Here is a 9,998-nt window from a genome sequence, read left to right on the forward strand (position 1 = left end):
CGGCCAACCAGAGCGCTCAACGTACATAGTCGACATCGCGAGCAGATTCCCCGACCAGCTCAGATCCGTCGATGGAACTTACAATCAATTTTACCGTTTGGTATGGGCAACCTTGAGTCCCATACAGAAGACCCTTTATCAAAGCCCCATCAAGCAACACTGGGTGTCGCCATTTCTTGGGCAGGTAGCGTGTGATAAGATCCCAGTCCTCGCGGAAGGCTGACGCAGCGCTCGCGTCCAATAAGAGCTCCGCCGAGTTCCCGGCGAACGCTGACGTAGCCCTCGTGTCCAATGGATGGTCAGTGCGCCTGCCCAAACAAGGAAGGACTCGGAATGCGAAGCAGCTACTAGATAGTGCGCCAGTTGAACATAGGTGCCAGCTAGCCTGTGCATGAGTGACGGGTAAACACAAGACATAGAAATTAACAAATGGCAACGCAATACCTTAGCAACACCACTGTGTTATACTTGCTATCGAAACCGCCGTGGGAACTGAATAAATAACGGAGCGAAAGGAAACGCTACCGAGAAAACAAAATTCGGACACGGACCGCGCGAACAAGTTAGGTCGGTAACGACTTCCGCGTGAACTCATTCGTGTAAAAATACAAAACAAATATGGCTGACCGGTTCAAGTTTCTTCCCGTTTCCAAGGCTGCCGCTGCCCGGTGCATGCATTCCAGATCGTGTCGAGATACGCGCCGCGCGCCGACACGTTTTGGGGGAATGCTCTCCGTTTTCCGGTCAGTGTCGCGCGCCGCTGGCGGCAATGTGGCAACGAAGGTCAGGGATGTGGAGATCTCCATGTATCCATCGATAGCTCAGTTGGTAGAGCGGTGGGCTGTAGAGGTTCTCCAACGTTGATATCCATAGGTCGCTGGTTCAAATCCGGCTCGACGGAGTGTCATTTTTGCACCGTTTGATATTCACCCGGAAAAGTCTTTATGCTTTTTTATAGAAGGTAAACGAAGGCCACTCACCTGCCGTTCCCGCAGAGAGATCTCCACGTATCCGTCGATAGCTCAGTTGGTAGAGCGGTGGACTGTAGAGGTTCTCCAACGTTGATATCCATAGGTCGCTGGTTCAAATCCGGCTCGACGGAGTGTCATTTTTGCACCGTTTGAAATTCACCCGGAAAAGTCTTTATGCTTTTTTATAGAAGGTAAAGAAAGGCCACTCACTTGCCGTTCCCGCAGAGAGATCTCCACGTATCCGTCGATAGCTCAGTTGGTAGAGCGGTGGACTGTAGAGGTTCTCCAACGTTGATATCCATAGGTCGCTGGTTCAAATCCGGCTCGACGGAGTGTCATTTTTGCACCGTTTGAAATTCACCCGGAAAAGTCTTTATGCTTTTTTATAGAAGGTAAAGAAAGGCCACTCACCTGCCGTTCCCGCAGAGAGATCTCCACGTATCCGTCGATAGCTCAGAACCCCTTCGGTGTTTGAAGGGGTGTGTTGGGACCGTGTGCCGTGCACTTACCTCGGTGTGCCACTAAAATGTTACAGGCAAAGCAAACCCTATTGGTCGGGAGTCGCCGCCGACCTGGACAGGCGCGCTTCCCGTTGGAAGCAGCGTGAGCTGTCCATATTTGCCAGAGCGACAGTATGTAATATTTTTCTCATTGCAAAATTGTGGTACGTGATGCAGGCCATTCATTGTGCTCGCTTGAATGTGCAGAAATTTCACCGTGTTTTTGCCACGTTTATTTGGAATTCGAAGTGGAAGCCGATGAGGAAAGACAATCTTTTCCATCGGATTCGTCACGGTGGTCTCGGTCTCTCGCATTTGTTTTGCAAACAGATTGTGTCCCGATTCTTTTTTCTGCGAGACCAAGAGCATCCTTTCATACGTACGTTTATACAAACCAAATTGTCTCCTCATTTGCCATCTTTTCTTGTTTCGTCCCATGGCGGCGAACTTAAGAGATTAGTGGGATATCAAAAGGAGGTGGTAGACGCAGTGTTATTTTTGTCTGCCCGTTTTTCGTTTGAGTATTTGTCCGCTGTTAGCAAGAAAACGCTTACACGCGATTTATTGATAAGTTTGTTTCCAGAACCGTTGTATAGAACTGTAGTCTGTAGCGGGGGCCAAGATGTGCTCAAGCGAGTGAAGAATATGTGCGTTCCCCCTTCCGTTAAAACGTTCTTTTTTAAACTGCATTCCAATACACTGCCCGTTGAGGTGTGGCTTGAAGGAAAGGGTATTGATGTGCCGTGGTCGGTAGACTGTATTTTATGTAAGAAACCTGAGACCATCGAGCACATTTTCATTTTTTGCTGGGATGCGGTTTTTTTTGGGATGTGCTCCAGCGCACGTTGAAGAAACAACTGTGCATTAGCCCATCAGTTATACGTTTCTTGAATGTGAGTAACGATGATGGCATACCTTTTGATATGATTATGTCGTTGGGTTTGTGCAGTATTTGGAGGTCGCGCATGGCGGTCCGTCATGCCGACCCCAGTGTGAAAGAAGTGCATCATTATTTTTTCAGCCTTGTTAAGCAAGTGGAAAGTGTTTTTTTCACACCGTAAAACGAAACCCGAGTGGCTAGAAATTTGTAAACCGCTCCTCGAAATGCGAGGATTTTAATGTACCCTGCAATAAGTCTTGCAGAGTATTTTTTTTTAAAGTGACATTGCCGTTTTTGCATTCCTCCTGCAATAAAAAAATAAAAAAAAAAACCGTCGATAGCTCAGTTGGTAGAGCGGTGGACTGTAGAGGTTCTCCAACGTTGATATCCATAGGTCGCTGGTTCAAATCCGGCTCGACGGAGTGTCATTTTTGCACCGTTTGAAATTCACCCGGAAAAGTCTTTATGCTTTTTTATAGAAGGTAAAGAAAGGCCACTCACCTGCCGTTCCCGCAGAGAGATCTCCACGTATCCGTCGATAGCTCAGTTGGTAGAGCGGTGGACTGTAGAGGTTCTCCAACGTTGATATCCATAGGTCGCTGGTTCAAATCCGGCTCGACGGAGTGTCATTTTTGCACCGGTTGAAATTCACCCGGAAAAGTCTTCATGCTTTTTTTATAGAAGGTAAAGAAAGGCCACTCACCTGCCGTTCCCGCAGAGAGATCTCCACGTATCCGTCGATAGCTCAGTTGGTAGAGCGGTGGACTGTAGAGGTTCTCCAACGTTGATATCCATAGGTCGCTGGTTCAAATCCGGCTCGACGGAGTGTCATTTTTGCACCGTTTGAAATTCACCCGGAAAAGTCTTTATGCTTTTTTATAGAAGGTAAAGAAAGGCCACTCACCTGCCGTTCCCGCAGAGAGATCTCCACGTATCCGTCGATAGCTCAGTTGGTAGAGCGGTGGACTGTAGAGGTTCTCCAACGTTGATATCCATAGGTCGCTGGTTCAAATCCGGCTCGACGGAGTGTCATTTTTGCACCGGTTGAAATTCACCCGGAAAAGTCTTCATGCTTTTTTTATAGAAGGTAAAGAAAGGCCACTCACCTGCCGTTCCCGCAGAGAGATCTCCACGTATCCGTCGATAGCTCAGTTGGTAGAGCGGTGGACTGTAGAGGTTCTCCAACGTTGATATCCATAGGTCGCTGGTTCAAATCCGGCTCGACGGATTGTCATTTTTGCACCGTTTGATATTCACCCCGAAAAGTCTTTATGCATTTTTATAGAAGATAAAGAAAGGCCACTCACCTGTCGTTCCCACAGAGGGATCTCCACGTATCCGTCGATAGCTCAGTTGGTAGAGCGGTGGACTGTAGAGGTTCTCCAACGTTGATATCCATAGGTCGCTGGTTCAAATCCGGCTCGACGGAGTGTCATTTTTGCACCGTTTGATATTCACCCGGAAAAGTCTTTATGCTTTTTTATAGAAGGTAAAGAAAGGCCACTCACCTGTCGTTCCCGCAGAGAGATCTCCACGTATCCGTCGATAGCTCAGTTGGTAGAGCGGTGGACTGTAGAGGTTCTCCAACGTTGATATCCATAGGTCGCTGGTTCAAATCCGGCTCGACGGAGTGTCATTTTTGCACCGTTTGATATTCACCCGAAAAAGCCTTTATGCATTTTTATAGAAGATAAAGAAAGGCCACTCACCTGTCGTTCCCGCAGAGAGATCTCCACGTATCCGTCGATAGCTCAGTTGGTAGAGCGGTGGACTGTAGAGGTTCTCCAACGTTGATATCCATAGGTCGCTGGTTCAAATCCGGCTCGACGGAGTGTCATTTTTGCACCGTTTGATATTCACCCGGAAAAGTCTTTATGCTTTTTTATAGAAGGTAAAGAAAGGCCACTCACCTGTCGTTCCCGCAGAGAGATCTCCACGTATCCGTCGATAGCTCAGTTGGTAGAGCGGTGGACTGTAGAGGTTCTCCAACGTTGATATCCATAGGTCGCTGGTTCAAATCCGGCTCGACGGAGTGTCATTTTTGCACCGTTTGATATTCACCCGGAAAAGTCTTTATGCTTTTTTATAGAAGGTAAAGAAAGGCCACTCACCTGTCGTTCCCGCAGAGAGATCTCCACGTATCCGTCGATCGCTCAGTTGGTGGAGCGGTGGACTGTAGAGGTTCTCCAACGTTGATATCCATAGGTCGCTGGTTCAAATCCGGCTCGACGGAGTGTCATTTTTGCACCGTTTGATATTCACCCGAAAAAGCCTTTATGCATTTTTATAGAAGATAAAGAAAGGCCACTCACCTGTCGTTCCCGCAGAGAGATCTCCACGTATCCGTCGATAGCTCAGTTGGTAGAGCGGTGGACTGTAGAGGTTCTCCAACGTTGATATCCATAGGTCGCTGGTTCAAATCCGGCTCGACGGAGTGTCATTTTTGCACCGTTTGATATTCACCCGGAAAAGTCTTTATGCATTTTTATAGAAGATAAAGAAAGGCCACTCACCTGTCGTTCCCACAGAGAGATCTCCACGTATCCGTCGATAGCTCAGTTGGTAGAGCGGTGGACTGTAGAGGTTCTCCAACGTTGATATCCATAGGTCGCTGGTTCAAATCCGGCTCGACGGAGTGTCATTTTTGCACCGTTTGATATTCACCCGGAAAAGTCTTTATGCTTTTTTATAGAAGATAAAGAAAGGCCACTCACCTGCCGTTCCCGCAGAGAGATCTCCACGTATCCGTCGATAGCTCAGTTGGTAGAGCGGTGGACTGTAGAGGTTCTCCAACGTTGATATCCATAGGTCGCTGGTTCAAATCCGGCTCGACGGAGTGTCATTTTTGCACCGTTTGATATTCACCCGGAAAAGTCTTTATGCATTTTTATATAAGATAAAGAAAGGCCACTCACCTGTCGTTCCCACAGAGAGATCTCCACGTATCCGTCGATAGCTCAGTTGGTAGAGCGGTGGACTGTAGAGGTTCTCCAACGTTGATATCCATAGGTCGCTGGTTCAAATCCGGCTCGACGGAGTGTCATTTTTGCACCGTTTGATATTCACCCGGAAAAGTCTTTATGCTTTTTTATAGAAGATAAAGAAAGGCCACTCACCTGTCGTTCCCACAGAGGGATCTCCACGTATCCGTCGATAGCTCAGTTGGTAGAGCGGTGGACTGTAGAGGTTCTCCAACGTTGATATCCATAGGTCGCTGGTTCAAATCCGGCTCGACGGAGTGTCATTTTTGCACCGTTTGATATTCACCCGGAAATGTCTTTATGCATTTTTATATAAGATAAAGAAAGGCCACTCACCTGTCGTTCCCGCAGAGGGATCTCCACGTATCCGTCGATAGCTCAGTTGGTAGAGCGGTGGACTGTAGAGGTTCTCCAACGTTGATATCCATAGGTCGCTGGTTCAAATCCGGCTCGACGGAGTGTCATTTTTGCACCGTTTGATATTCACCCGGAAAAGTCTTTATGCATTTTTATAGAAGATAAAGAAAGGCCACTCACCTGTCGTTCCCGCAGAGGGATCTCCACGTATCCGTCGATAGCTCAGTTGGTAGAGCGGTGGACTGTAGAGGTTCTCCAACGTTGATATCCATAGGTCGCTGGTTCAAATCCGGCTCGACGGAGTGTCATTTTTGCACCGTTTGATATTCACCCGGAAAAGTCTTTATGCATTTTTATAGAAGATAAAGAAAGGCCACTCACCTGTCGTTCCCGCAGAGGGATCTCCACGTATCCGTCGATAGCTCAGTTGGTAGAGCGGTGGACTGTAGAGGTTCTCCAACGTTGATATCCATAGGTCGCTGGTTCAAATCCGGCTCGACGGAGTGTCATTTTTGCACCGTTTGATATTCACCCGGAAATGTCTTTATGCATTTTTATATAAGATAAAGAAAGGCCACTCACCTGTCGTTCCCGCAGAGGGATCTCCACGTATCCGTCGATAGCTCAGTTGGTAGAGCGGTGGACTGTAGAGGTTCTCCAACGTTGATATCCATAGGTCGCTGGTTCAAATCCGGCTCGACGGAGTGTCATTTTTGCACCGTTTGATATTCACCCGGAAATGTCTTTATGCATTTTTATATAAGATAAAGAAAGGCCACTCACCTGTCGTTCCCGCAGAGGGATCTCCACGTATCCGTCGATAGCTCAGTTGGTAGAGCGGTGGACTGTAGAGGTTCTCCAACGTTGATATCCATAGGTCGCTGGTTCAAATCCGGCTCGACGGAGTGTCATTTTTGCACCGTTTGATATTCACCCGGAAAAGTCTTTATGCATTTTTATATAAGATAAAGAAAGGCCACTCACCTGTCGTTCCCACAGAGAGATCTCCACGTATCCGTCGATAGCTCAGTTGGTAGAGCGGTGGACTGTAGAGGTTCTCCAACGTTGATATCCATAGGTCGCTGGTTCAAATCCGGCTCGACGGAGTGTCATTTTTGCACCGTTTGATATTCACCCGGAAAAGTCTTTATGCTTTTTTATAGAAGATAAAGAAAGGCCACTCACCTGCCGTTCCCGCAGAGAGATCTCCACGTATCCGTCGATAGCTCAGTTGGTAGAGCGGTGGACTGTAGAGGTTCTCCAACGTTGATATCCATAGGTCGCTGGTTCAAATCCGGCTCGACGGAGTGTCATTTTTGCACCGTTTGATATTCACCCGGAAAAGTCTTTATGCATTTTTATATAAGATAAAGAAAGGCCACTCACCTGTCGTTCCCACAGAGAGATCTCCACGTATCCGTCGATAGCTCAGTTGGTAGAGCGGTGGACTGTAGAGGTTCTCCAACGTTGATATCCATAGGTCGCTGGTTCAAATCCGGCTCGACGGAGTGTCATTTTTGCACCGTTTGATATTCACCCGGAAAAGTCTTTATGCTTTTTTATAGAAGATAAAGAAAGGCCACTCACCTGCCGTTCCCGCAGAGAGATCTCCACGTATCCGTCGATAGCTCAGTTGGTAGAGCGGTGGACTGTAGAGGTTCTCCAACGTTGATATCCATAGGTCGCTGGTTCAAATCCGGCTCGACGGAGTGTCATTTTTGCACCGTTTGATATTCACCCGGAAAAGTCTTTATGCATTTTTATATAAGATAAAGAAAGGCCACTCACCTGTCGTTCCCACAGAGAGATCTCCACGTATCCGTCGATAGCTCAGTTGGTAGAGCGGTGGACTGTAGAGGTTCTCCAACGTTGATATCCATAGGTCGCTGGTTCAAATCCGGCTCGACGGAGTGTCATTTTTGCACCGTTTGATATTCACCCGGAAAAGTCTTTATGCTTTTTTATAGAAGATAAAGAAAGGCCACTCACCTGCCGTTCCCGCAGAGAGATCTCCACGTATCCGTCGATAGCTCAGTTGGTAGAGCGGTGGACTGTAGAGGTTCTCCAACGTTGATATCCATAGGTCGCTGGTTCAAATCCGGCTCGACGGAGTGTCATTTTTGCACCGTTTGATATTCACCCGGAAAAGTCTTTATGCTTTTTTATAGAAGATAAAGAAAGGCCACTCACCTGCCGTTCCCGCAGAGAGATCTCCACGTATCCGTCGATAGCTCAGTTGGTAGAGCGGTGGACTGTAGAGGTTCTCCAACGTTGATATCCATAGGTCGCTGGTTCAAATCCGGCTCGACGGAGTGTCATTTTTGCACCGTTTGATATTCACCCGGAAAAGTCTTTATGCATTTTTATAGAAGATAAAGAAAGGCCACTCACCTGCCGTTCCCGCAGAGAGATCTCCACGTATCCGTCGATAGCTCAGTTGGTAGAGCGGTGGACTGTAGAGGTTCTCCAACGTTGATATCCATAGGTCGCTGGTTCAAATCCGGCTCGACGGAGTGTCATTTTTGCACCGTTTGATATTCACCCGGAAAAGTCTATGCATTTTTATAGAAGATAAAGAAAGGCCACTCACCTGTCGTTCCCGCAGCTGCACGTTTGCACGTGCCTCATGCATCGGCGTACCTTGCTCTACTTTTGAAACATGAAGGGGCTTTAGAGGAGATCAAACAGTCACGCCTCTAGCGGTTCGCTTCAGCTGTGGGGACAACAAACCGTATTTTCTTCTTTGGTCTTGATCCGGGAAATCGAAGATGACGATTCTAAGACGGCTCCTCGTGCGACTAAAGCACTGGTCAGAGCGAAGCGCTCGTGGCCAGACCGTGCTAGGCGAGGTTTAATTTCTTTGGTACGTTGTGTTAGGAAACACCGGGCTGTGGGGACATCAACCTCTATAAAGCGCCCCCTGTAGTTCGATCTCCTGCCCAATAGATATGCCGTGGTCGATTGACTGCTTGTTTTGCTTGCAGGTTTAAGCTATTGAACGTCTTTTTTTTTTCTGCTTGGTTCCAGTGTTAACGAGATGGACTCCAGTGCACATCAAAAAAGAAACTTTGTATAACGCAGTCAGGAATACGTTCTTTTGATGTGATCAACGATGATACAATATATATGACAGGTATATGTTGTCGGGGATCGTGCAGTATCTGGACGTATGGCAGTTCGATATGCCTCCCCCAAAGCGAAAAAGGTATGCAGGTATTTGTCTAGTCTCGTTACTCGAGTGCAAACTCTTGCCTCCTCAGTCAGAGTGAACAGGCATTTTCAAGCTGCTCCTTGAAATGCGAAGATAATGATAACCTCTGTGTTTCTTTTCAATTCATCCCCCTACCACTCTCCCGTGCATGAGTATTGGCTTCGGTGGTTACTGGCGGAAGCACAGGCAAGGAAGTGCGTACACTTCTCTCACAACTGCTCTCGCATGTCAAACGCGCCGTTGTGCGTTCGGCGAGCGCGCGTACGGGCGTGGCGGGAGGCCGGCAACAAACCGCAGCTTACCCGTCGACTAGGCGGCGTCCCAAGTAAGCACTACGAGGACTGTGACTCGACGTTAGAGACCGGTGCGATTCAACAGCCTCGAAGAACTCCATGGTTAAATATAACAAATTGGTAAACGTCGGTGCCCTGTAGAACCGGCTTCCGCGTTGTTACGGTGTATTACGAGTTAGGAGTGTTGTCACCAAGCCCGCATTGCTCTGTGAGCTGCGTTATTTATTCTATTTTATTTTTTTATTTACACTCAACGTCAAAGCATTATAAAGAGGAGTAAGCAAAGCGATAACGACAAAAATAAGGACACGAGAAGGGTTATAAAAAACATAGGAAGGACTGTACAAATTGATTAGCAGTGGCAGTTTTGAATAAGTCGATGATCGAGGCATGCAAGTTCATATATGTAATTTATATGGAAATTACGTTACAGCACTCTTGTGTCGTCGTGCCTCCGCGCGTTTACAAGGACAAGAACCGTCTTTGTAAACGCAGTAAAAATCTAGGCTCCCGCCAAATTTCTGTGAACGGAAAATAGATTCACACTTGCTCCGGCATCACGAGAAGCCGTGATGTCACGTGACCATTTAACCCAACGTTAGAAACGTACGCACTAAATCTACCGGCAAAAGAATGTACGTCCGTGACGTTCCATCTGCCTGTGACGCATTTCCTCGCTGCTACCCTCCCCCAAAGAATAACATTTCTCCCCTTCAAAAGAAAAAGAATGAGGGACGGGGCGTCGTGTGGTGGCCTTCCTTCTGGGTCACAGAGGGTCCAATCTTTGCAGGTGGGCGAGCTGGTG

The 9,998-nt window shown here is 47.6% G+C and overlaps 31 non-coding genes across 31 annotated transcripts; all 31 read left to right on the top strand.

Annotated features, from left to right (window-relative positions):
* Positions 1 to 810: 810 nt before the first annotated feature.
* On the top strand, positions 811 to 901 carry Trnay-gua. The gene is given in 2 exon segments: positions 811 to 847; positions 866 to 901. It is a non-coding gene; the product is annotated as a tRNA-Tyr (tRNA).
* Positions 902 to 1,011: 110 nt separating this feature from the next.
* Trnay-gua lies at positions 1,012 to 1,102 on the top strand. The gene is given in 2 exon segments: positions 1,012 to 1,048; positions 1,067 to 1,102. It is a non-coding gene; the product is annotated as a tRNA-Tyr (tRNA).
* Positions 1,103 to 1,212: 110 nt separating this feature from the next.
* Trnay-gua lies at positions 1,213 to 1,303 on the top strand. The gene is given in 2 exon segments: positions 1,213 to 1,249; positions 1,268 to 1,303. It is a non-coding gene; the product is annotated as a tRNA-Tyr (tRNA).
* Positions 1,304 to 2,682: 1,379 nt separating this feature from the next.
* Trnay-gua lies at positions 2,683 to 2,773 on the top strand. The gene is given in 2 exon segments: positions 2,683 to 2,719; positions 2,738 to 2,773. It is a non-coding gene; the product is annotated as a tRNA-Tyr (tRNA).
* Positions 2,774 to 2,883: 110 nt separating this feature from the next.
* Trnay-gua lies at positions 2,884 to 2,974 on the top strand. The gene is given in 2 exon segments: positions 2,884 to 2,920; positions 2,939 to 2,974. It is a non-coding gene; the product is annotated as a tRNA-Tyr (tRNA).
* Positions 2,975 to 3,085: 111 nt separating this feature from the next.
* Trnay-gua lies at positions 3,086 to 3,176 on the top strand. Its single transcript is given in 2 exon segments — positions 3,086 to 3,122; positions 3,141 to 3,176. It is a non-coding gene; the product is annotated as a tRNA-Tyr (tRNA).
* Positions 3,177 to 3,286: 110 nt separating this feature from the next.
* Positions 3,287 to 3,377, top strand: Trnay-gua. Its single transcript is given in 2 exon segments — positions 3,287 to 3,323; positions 3,342 to 3,377. It is a non-coding gene; the product is annotated as a tRNA-Tyr (tRNA).
* A 111-nt stretch (positions 3,378 to 3,488) lies between these two features.
* On the top strand, positions 3,489 to 3,579 carry Trnay-gua. Its single transcript is given in 2 exon segments — positions 3,489 to 3,525; positions 3,544 to 3,579. It is a non-coding gene; the product is annotated as a tRNA-Tyr (tRNA).
* Positions 3,580 to 3,689: 110 nt separating this feature from the next.
* On the top strand, positions 3,690 to 3,780 carry Trnay-gua. The gene is given in 2 exon segments: positions 3,690 to 3,726; positions 3,745 to 3,780. It is a non-coding gene; the product is annotated as a tRNA-Tyr (tRNA).
* Positions 3,781 to 3,890: 110 nt separating this feature from the next.
* Positions 3,891 to 3,981, top strand: Trnay-gua. Its single transcript is given in 2 exon segments — positions 3,891 to 3,927; positions 3,946 to 3,981. It is a non-coding gene; the product is annotated as a tRNA-Tyr (tRNA).
* A 110-nt stretch (positions 3,982 to 4,091) lies between these two features.
* Positions 4,092 to 4,182, top strand: Trnay-gua. The gene is given in 2 exon segments: positions 4,092 to 4,128; positions 4,147 to 4,182. It is a non-coding gene; the product is annotated as a tRNA-Tyr (tRNA).
* Positions 4,183 to 4,292: 110 nt separating this feature from the next.
* Trnay-gua lies at positions 4,293 to 4,383 on the top strand. The gene is given in 2 exon segments: positions 4,293 to 4,329; positions 4,348 to 4,383. It is a non-coding gene; the product is annotated as a tRNA-Tyr (tRNA).
* A 110-nt stretch (positions 4,384 to 4,493) lies between these two features.
* Positions 4,494 to 4,584, top strand: Trnay-gua. Its single transcript is given in 2 exon segments — positions 4,494 to 4,530; positions 4,549 to 4,584. It is a non-coding gene; the product is annotated as a tRNA-Tyr (tRNA).
* A 110-nt stretch (positions 4,585 to 4,694) lies between these two features.
* On the top strand, positions 4,695 to 4,785 carry Trnay-gua. Its single transcript is given in 2 exon segments — positions 4,695 to 4,731; positions 4,750 to 4,785. It is a non-coding gene; the product is annotated as a tRNA-Tyr (tRNA).
* Positions 4,786 to 4,895: 110 nt separating this feature from the next.
* Positions 4,896 to 4,986, top strand: Trnay-gua. Its single transcript is given in 2 exon segments — positions 4,896 to 4,932; positions 4,951 to 4,986. It is a non-coding gene; the product is annotated as a tRNA-Tyr (tRNA).
* A 110-nt stretch (positions 4,987 to 5,096) lies between these two features.
* Positions 5,097 to 5,187, top strand: Trnay-gua. Its single transcript is given in 2 exon segments — positions 5,097 to 5,133; positions 5,152 to 5,187. It is a non-coding gene; the product is annotated as a tRNA-Tyr (tRNA).
* A 110-nt stretch (positions 5,188 to 5,297) lies between these two features.
* On the top strand, positions 5,298 to 5,388 carry Trnay-gua. The gene is given in 2 exon segments: positions 5,298 to 5,334; positions 5,353 to 5,388. It is a non-coding gene; the product is annotated as a tRNA-Tyr (tRNA).
* Positions 5,389 to 5,498: 110 nt separating this feature from the next.
* On the top strand, positions 5,499 to 5,589 carry Trnay-gua. The gene is given in 2 exon segments: positions 5,499 to 5,535; positions 5,554 to 5,589. It is a non-coding gene; the product is annotated as a tRNA-Tyr (tRNA).
* A 110-nt stretch (positions 5,590 to 5,699) lies between these two features.
* Positions 5,700 to 5,790, top strand: Trnay-gua. Its single transcript is given in 2 exon segments — positions 5,700 to 5,736; positions 5,755 to 5,790. It is a non-coding gene; the product is annotated as a tRNA-Tyr (tRNA).
* Positions 5,791 to 5,900: 110 nt separating this feature from the next.
* On the top strand, positions 5,901 to 5,991 carry Trnay-gua. The gene is given in 2 exon segments: positions 5,901 to 5,937; positions 5,956 to 5,991. It is a non-coding gene; the product is annotated as a tRNA-Tyr (tRNA).
* Positions 5,992 to 6,101: 110 nt separating this feature from the next.
* Positions 6,102 to 6,192, top strand: Trnay-gua. Its single transcript is given in 2 exon segments — positions 6,102 to 6,138; positions 6,157 to 6,192. It is a non-coding gene; the product is annotated as a tRNA-Tyr (tRNA).
* Positions 6,193 to 6,302: 110 nt separating this feature from the next.
* Trnay-gua lies at positions 6,303 to 6,393 on the top strand. The gene is given in 2 exon segments: positions 6,303 to 6,339; positions 6,358 to 6,393. It is a non-coding gene; the product is annotated as a tRNA-Tyr (tRNA).
* A 110-nt stretch (positions 6,394 to 6,503) lies between these two features.
* On the top strand, positions 6,504 to 6,594 carry Trnay-gua. Its single transcript is given in 2 exon segments — positions 6,504 to 6,540; positions 6,559 to 6,594. It is a non-coding gene; the product is annotated as a tRNA-Tyr (tRNA).
* A 110-nt stretch (positions 6,595 to 6,704) lies between these two features.
* Positions 6,705 to 6,795, top strand: Trnay-gua. Its single transcript is given in 2 exon segments — positions 6,705 to 6,741; positions 6,760 to 6,795. It is a non-coding gene; the product is annotated as a tRNA-Tyr (tRNA).
* A 110-nt stretch (positions 6,796 to 6,905) lies between these two features.
* On the top strand, positions 6,906 to 6,996 carry Trnay-gua. The gene is given in 2 exon segments: positions 6,906 to 6,942; positions 6,961 to 6,996. It is a non-coding gene; the product is annotated as a tRNA-Tyr (tRNA).
* A 110-nt stretch (positions 6,997 to 7,106) lies between these two features.
* Positions 7,107 to 7,197, top strand: Trnay-gua. The gene is given in 2 exon segments: positions 7,107 to 7,143; positions 7,162 to 7,197. It is a non-coding gene; the product is annotated as a tRNA-Tyr (tRNA).
* Positions 7,198 to 7,307: 110 nt separating this feature from the next.
* Positions 7,308 to 7,398, top strand: Trnay-gua. Its single transcript is given in 2 exon segments — positions 7,308 to 7,344; positions 7,363 to 7,398. It is a non-coding gene; the product is annotated as a tRNA-Tyr (tRNA).
* Positions 7,399 to 7,508: 110 nt separating this feature from the next.
* On the top strand, positions 7,509 to 7,599 carry Trnay-gua. The gene is given in 2 exon segments: positions 7,509 to 7,545; positions 7,564 to 7,599. It is a non-coding gene; the product is annotated as a tRNA-Tyr (tRNA).
* A 110-nt stretch (positions 7,600 to 7,709) lies between these two features.
* Positions 7,710 to 7,800, top strand: Trnay-gua. The gene is given in 2 exon segments: positions 7,710 to 7,746; positions 7,765 to 7,800. It is a non-coding gene; the product is annotated as a tRNA-Tyr (tRNA).
* Positions 7,801 to 7,910: 110 nt separating this feature from the next.
* Trnay-gua lies at positions 7,911 to 8,001 on the top strand. The gene is given in 2 exon segments: positions 7,911 to 7,947; positions 7,966 to 8,001. It is a non-coding gene; the product is annotated as a tRNA-Tyr (tRNA).
* A 110-nt stretch (positions 8,002 to 8,111) lies between these two features.
* Positions 8,112 to 8,202, top strand: Trnay-gua. Its single transcript is given in 2 exon segments — positions 8,112 to 8,148; positions 8,167 to 8,202. It is a non-coding gene; the product is annotated as a tRNA-Tyr (tRNA).
* Positions 8,203 to 9,998: the final 1,796 nt, after the last annotated feature.

The sequence above is a fragment of the Ixodes scapularis genome, unplaced genomic scaffold (genome assembly GCF_016920785.2).
Source record: "Ixodes scapularis isolate PalLabHiFi unplaced genomic scaffold, ASM1692078v2 PGA_scaffold13__105_contigs__length_92229423, whole genome shotgun sequence".
NCBI lineage: Eukaryota > Metazoa > Arthropoda > Arachnida > Ixodida > Ixodidae > Ixodes > Ixodes scapularis.